The sequence below is a fragment of the Hyla sarda genome, chromosome 1, assembly GCF_029499605.1.
Source record: "Hyla sarda isolate aHylSar1 chromosome 1, aHylSar1.hap1, whole genome shotgun sequence".
NCBI classification, from domain to species: domain Eukaryota; kingdom Metazoa; phylum Chordata; class Amphibia; order Anura; family Hylidae; genus Hyla; species Hyla sarda.
Window position 1 is genome coordinate 176763334 of NC_079189.1, and position 5000 is coordinate 176768333.

The window sequence follows — 5000 nt, forward strand, 5'->3', positions numbered from 1 at the left end:
CCAAACAGCTCACAGATACCCTCCCTGAAATAAATAAAACCAAATGCCTCAATGCAACTGAAGCAAAGAAAAATGTTGGAAAGGATAAAGATGATCAGAAGCAAATAAGGCCACTTCTACACTTAGACCATTTGGAAGGCTACTGATTTTATCTCACTATTCAGCTGCAGTCCAAAGGAAATTACTGAGCTGTATTCAATCTGGTAGAGTGCTTCTTTCTTTTCTGGCTGTGCTTACCTCTATTAACCCACCAAAGAGCCCACAGATTACCTCCTTGAAAAAAAACTAATACCGAAAAAAACTCAAACTCAGCGATCCAACTTTGAGGAAAATCATTTTGAAGGATAAAGAGGATGGAATCAAAGAATGCTACTGATTGATTCTCACTATTCAGCTGCAGTCCAAAGTAAAACCCTGGACTTTATTCAATCTCCTGGGGTCCTTTTTTATCTCTATAGTAGAAATTCATCAGTAGCTCTACAAAACGTCTCCCTGTAGTCCTAGCCTTAAATAAAGACTAAGACATGGTTTGGAATGGGAGCTGAAGGACTGAAAGAACAGCGTTGCATTGGCCGGGAATCGAACCCGGGCCTCCCGCATGGCAGGTGAGAATTCTACCACTGACATTTAGTTTTTGGCAACCGACTGCTGCTGCTGCTGCTGGCACCCAGGCCTCACCACGGCCTCCTGCCCACAGATACCATGTCCCACTCTGGCGGAGCAAGCTCTCCAGTCAAGCAGTTGCCCGGCTAGCTCAGTCGGTAGAGCATGAGACTCTTAATCTCAGGGTCGTGGGTTCGAGCCCCACGTTGGGCGATGACTGGTAGCTTTTCGTTTCTGGCTGTGCTTACCTGCATCACCCCACCATACAGCTCACAGATACCCTCCCTGAAATAAATAAAACCAAATGCCTCAATGCAACTGAAGCAAAGAAAAATGTTGGAAAGGATAAAGATGAGCAGAAGCAAAGAAGGACACTTCTACACTTAGACCATTCAGAAGGCTAGTGATTTTTTCTCACTATTCAGCTGCAGTCCAAAGGAAATTACAGAGCTGTATTCAATCTGGTAGAGTGCTTCTTTCTTTTCTGGCTGTGCTTACCTCTATTAACCCACCAAAGAGCCCACAGATTACCTCCTTGAAAAAAAACTAATACCGAAAAAAACTCAAACTCAGCGATCCAACTTTGAGGAAAATCATTTTGAAGGATAAAGAGGATGGAATCAAAGAATGCTACTGATTGATTCTCACTATTCAGCTGCAGTCCAAAGTAAAACCCTGGACTTTATTCAATCTCCTGGGGTCCTTTTTTATCTCTATAGTAGAAATTCATCAGTAGCTCTACAAAACGTCTCCCTGTAGTCCTAGCCTTAAATAAAGACTAAGACATGGTTTGGAATGGAAGCTGAAGGACTAAAAGAACAGCGCTGCATTGGCCGGGAATCGAACCCGGGCCTCCCGCGTGGCAGGCGAGAATTCTACCACTGAACCACCAATGCTCTGCCATGACATTTAGTTTTTGGCAACCGACTGCTGCTGCTGCTGCTGCTGCTGTTGCTGCTGCTGCTGCTGCTGGCACCCAGGCCTCACCACGGCCTCCTGCCCACAGATACCATGTCCCACTTTGGCGGAGCAAGCTCTCCAGTCAAGTAGTTGCCCGGCTAGCTCAGTCGGTAGAGCATGAGACTCTTAATCTCAGGGTCGTGGGTTCGAGCCCCACGTTGGGCGATGACTGGTAACTTTTCGTTTCTGGCTGTGCTTACCTGCATCACCCCACCAAACAGCTCACAGATACCCTCCCTGAAATAAATAAAACCAAATGCCTCAATGCAACTGAAGCAAAGAAAAATGTTGGAAAGGATAAAGATGATCAGAAGCAAATAAGGCCACTTCTACACTTAGACTATTTGGAAGGCTACTGATTTTTTCTCACTATTCAGCTGCAGTCCAAAGGAAATTACTGAGCTGTATTCAATCTGGTAGAGTGCTTCTTTCTTTTCTGGCTGTGCTTACCTCTATTAACCCACCAAAGAGCCCACAGATTACCTCCTTGAAAAAAAACTAATACCGAAAAAAACTCAAACTCAGCGATCCAACTTTAAGGAAAATCATTTTGAAGGATAAAGAGGATGGAATCAAAGAATGCTACTGATTGATTCTCACTATTCAGCTGCAGTCCAAAGTAAAACCCTGGACTTTATTCAATCTCCTGGGGTCCTTTTTTATCTCTATAGTAGAAATTCATCAGTAGCTCTACAAAACGTCTCCCTGTAGTCCTAGCCTTAAATAAAGACTAAGACATGGTTTGGAATGGAAGCTGAGGGACTAAAAGAACAGCGCTGCATTGGCCGGGAATCGAACCCGGGCCTCCCGCGTGGCAGGCGAGAATTCTACCACTGAACCACCAATGCTCTGCCATGACATTTAGTTTTTGGCAACCGACTGCTGCTGCTGCAGGCACCCAGGCCTCACCACGGCCTCCTGCCCACAGATACCATGTCCCACTCTGGCGGAGCAAGCTCCTCAGTCAAGCAGTTGCCCGGCTAGCTCAGTCGGTAGAGCATGAGACTCTTAATCTCAGGGTCGTGGGTTCGAGCCCCACGTTGGGCGATGACTGGTAACTTTTCGTTTCTGGCTGTGCTTACCTGCATCACCCCACCAAACAGCTCACAGATACCCTCCCTGAAATAAATAAAACCAAATGCCTCAATGCAACTGAAGCAAAGAAAAATGTTGGAAAGGATAAAGATGATCAGAAGCAAATAAGGCCACTTCTACACTTAGAAGATTCGGAAGGCTAGTGATTTTTTTCTCACTATTCAGCTGCAGTCCAAAGGAAATTACTGAGCTGTATTCAATCTGGTAGAGTGCTTCTTTCTTTTCTGGCTGTGCTTACCTCTATTAACCCACCAAAGAGCCCACAGATTACCTCCTTGAAAAAAAACTAATACCGAAAAAAACTCAAACTCAGCGATCCAACTTTGAGGAAAATCATTTTGAAGGATAAAGAGGATGGAATCAAAGAATGCTACTGATTGATTCTCACTATTCAGCTGCAGTCCAAAGTAAAACCCTGGACTTTATTCAATCTCCTGGGGTCCTTTTTTATCTCTATAGTAGAAATTCATCAGTAGCTCTACAAAACGTCTCCCTGTAGTCCTAGCCTTAAATAAAGACTAAGACATGGTTTGGAATGGGAGCTGAAGGACTAAAAGAACAGCGCTGCATTGGCCGGGAATCGAACCCGGGCCTCCCGCGTGGCAGGCGAGAATTCTACCACTGAACCACCAATGCTCTGCCATGACATTTAGTTTTTGGCAACCGACTGCTGCTGCTGCTGGCACCCAGGCCTCACCACGGCCTCCTGCCCACAGATACCATGTCCCACTCTGGCGGGGCAAGCTCTACAGTCAAGCAGTTGCCCGGCTAGCTCAGTCGGTAGAGCATGAGACTCTTAATCTCAGGGTCGTGGGTTTGAGCCCCACGTTGGGCGATGACTGGTAACTTTTCGTTTCTGGCTGTGCTTACCTGCATCACCCCACCAAACAGCTCACAGATACCCTCCCTGAAATAAATAAAACCAAATGCCTCAATGCAACTGAAGCAAAGAAAAATGTTGGAAAGGATAAAGATGATCAGAAGCAAATAAGGCCACTTCTACACTTAGACTATTCGGAAGGCTACTGATTTTATCTCACTATTCAGCTGCAGTCCAAAGGAAATTACTGAGCTGTATTCAATCTGGTAGAGTGCTTCTTTCTTTTCTGGCTGTGCTTACCTCTATTAACCCACCAAAGAGCCCACAGATTACCTCCTTGAAAAAAAACTAATACCGAAAAAAACTCAAACTCAGCGATCCAACTTTGAGGAAAATCATTTTGAAGGATAAAGAGGATGGAATCAAAGAATGCTACTGATTGATTCTCACTATTGAGCTGCAGTCCAAAGTAAAACCCTGGACTTTATTCAATCTCCTGGGGTTCTTATTTATCTCTATAGTAGAAATTCATCAGTAGCTCTACAAAACGTCTCCCTGTAGTCCTAGCCTTAAATAAAGACTAAGACATGGTTTGGAATGGGAGCTGAAGGACTAAAAGAACAGCGCTGCATTGGCCGGGAATCGAACCCGGGCCTCCCGCGTGGCAGGCGAGAATTCTACCACTGAACCACCAATGCTCTGCCATGACATTTAGTTTTTGGCAACCGACTGCTGCTGCTGCTGCTGGCACCCAGGCCTCACCACGGCCTCCTGCCCACAGATACCATGTCCCACTCTGGCGGAGCAAGCTCTACAGTCAAGCAGTTGCCCGGCTAGCTCAGTCGGTAGAGCATGAGACTCTTAATCTCAGGGTCGTGGGTTCGAGCCCCACGTTGGGCGATGACTGGTAACTTTTCGTTTCTGGCTGTGCTTACCTGCATCACCCCACCAAACAGCTCACAGATACCCTCCCTGAAATAAATAAAACCAAATGCCTCAATGCAACTGAAGCAAAGAAAAATGTTGGAAAGGATAAAGATGATCAGAAGCAAATAAGGCCACTTCTACACTTAGAAGATTCGGATGGCTAGTGATTTTTTTCTCACTATTCAGCTGCAGTCCAAAGGAAATTACTGAGCTGTATTCAATCTGGTAGAGTGCTTCTTTCTTTTCTGGCTGTGCTTACCTCTATTAACCCACCAAAGAGCCCACAGATTACCTCCTTGAAAAAAAACTAATACCGAAAAAAACTCAAACTCAGCGATCCAACTTTGAGGAAAATCATTTTGAAGGATAAAGAGGATGGAATCAAAGAATGCTACTGATTGATTCTCACTATTCAGCTGCAGTCCAAAGTAAAACCCTGGACTTTATTCAATCTCCTGGGGTCCTTTTTTATCTCTATAGTAGAAATTCATCAGTAGCTCTACAAAACGTCTCCCTGTAGTCCTAGCCTTAAATAAAGACTAAGACATGGTTTGGAATGGGAGCTGAAGGACTTAAAGAACAGCGCTGCATTGGC

General features: G+C 45.1%; 10 non-coding genes across 10 annotated transcripts in view; 5 read left to right on the forward strand and 5 right to left on the reverse strand.

Moving 5' to 3' along the window:
• The first annotated feature begins 743 nt into the window (after positions 1–743).
• TRNAK-CUU (transfer RNA lysine (anticodon CUU)) lies at positions 744–816 on the forward strand. The gene has a single exon. It is a non-coding gene; the product is annotated as a tRNA-Lys (tRNA).
• A 612-nt stretch (positions 817–1428) lies between these two features.
• On the reverse strand, positions 1429–1499 carry TRNAG-GCC (transfer RNA glycine (anticodon GCC)). Its single transcript has one exon. It is a non-coding gene; the product is annotated as a tRNA-Gly (tRNA).
• Positions 1500–1655: 156 nt separating this feature from the next.
• Positions 1656–1728, forward strand: TRNAK-CUU (transfer RNA lysine (anticodon CUU)). The gene has a single exon. It is a non-coding gene; the product is annotated as a tRNA-Lys (tRNA).
• A 612-nt stretch (positions 1729–2340) lies between these two features.
• TRNAG-GCC (transfer RNA glycine (anticodon GCC)) lies at positions 2341–2411 on the reverse strand. The gene has a single exon. It is a non-coding gene; the product is annotated as a tRNA-Gly (tRNA).
• Positions 2412–2537: 126 nt separating this feature from the next.
• TRNAK-CUU (transfer RNA lysine (anticodon CUU)) lies at positions 2538–2610 on the forward strand. The gene has a single exon. It is a non-coding gene; the product is annotated as a tRNA-Lys (tRNA).
• Positions 2611–3223: 613 nt separating this feature from the next.
• Positions 3224–3294, reverse strand: TRNAG-GCC (transfer RNA glycine (anticodon GCC)). The gene has a single exon. It is a non-coding gene; the product is annotated as a tRNA-Gly (tRNA).
• Positions 3295–3420: 126 nt separating this feature from the next.
• TRNAK-CUU (transfer RNA lysine (anticodon CUU)) lies at positions 3421–3493 on the forward strand. The gene has a single exon. It is a non-coding gene; the product is annotated as a tRNA-Lys (tRNA).
• Positions 3494–4105: 612 nt separating this feature from the next.
• On the reverse strand, positions 4106–4176 carry TRNAG-GCC (transfer RNA glycine (anticodon GCC)). Its single transcript has one exon. It is a non-coding gene; the product is annotated as a tRNA-Gly (tRNA).
• A 129-nt stretch (positions 4177–4305) lies between these two features.
• On the forward strand, positions 4306–4378 carry TRNAK-CUU (transfer RNA lysine (anticodon CUU)). The gene has a single exon. It is a non-coding gene; the product is annotated as a tRNA-Lys (tRNA).
• A 613-nt stretch (positions 4379–4991) lies between these two features.
• TRNAG-GCC (transfer RNA glycine (anticodon GCC)) overlaps positions 4992–5000 on the reverse strand; it is a 71-nt gene continuing 62 nt past the window's right edge. Inside the window, exon 1 of the tRNA in view lies at positions 4992–5000. This exon is cut by the window's right edge and continues 62 nt beyond it. This is a non-coding gene — a tRNA (tRNA-Gly).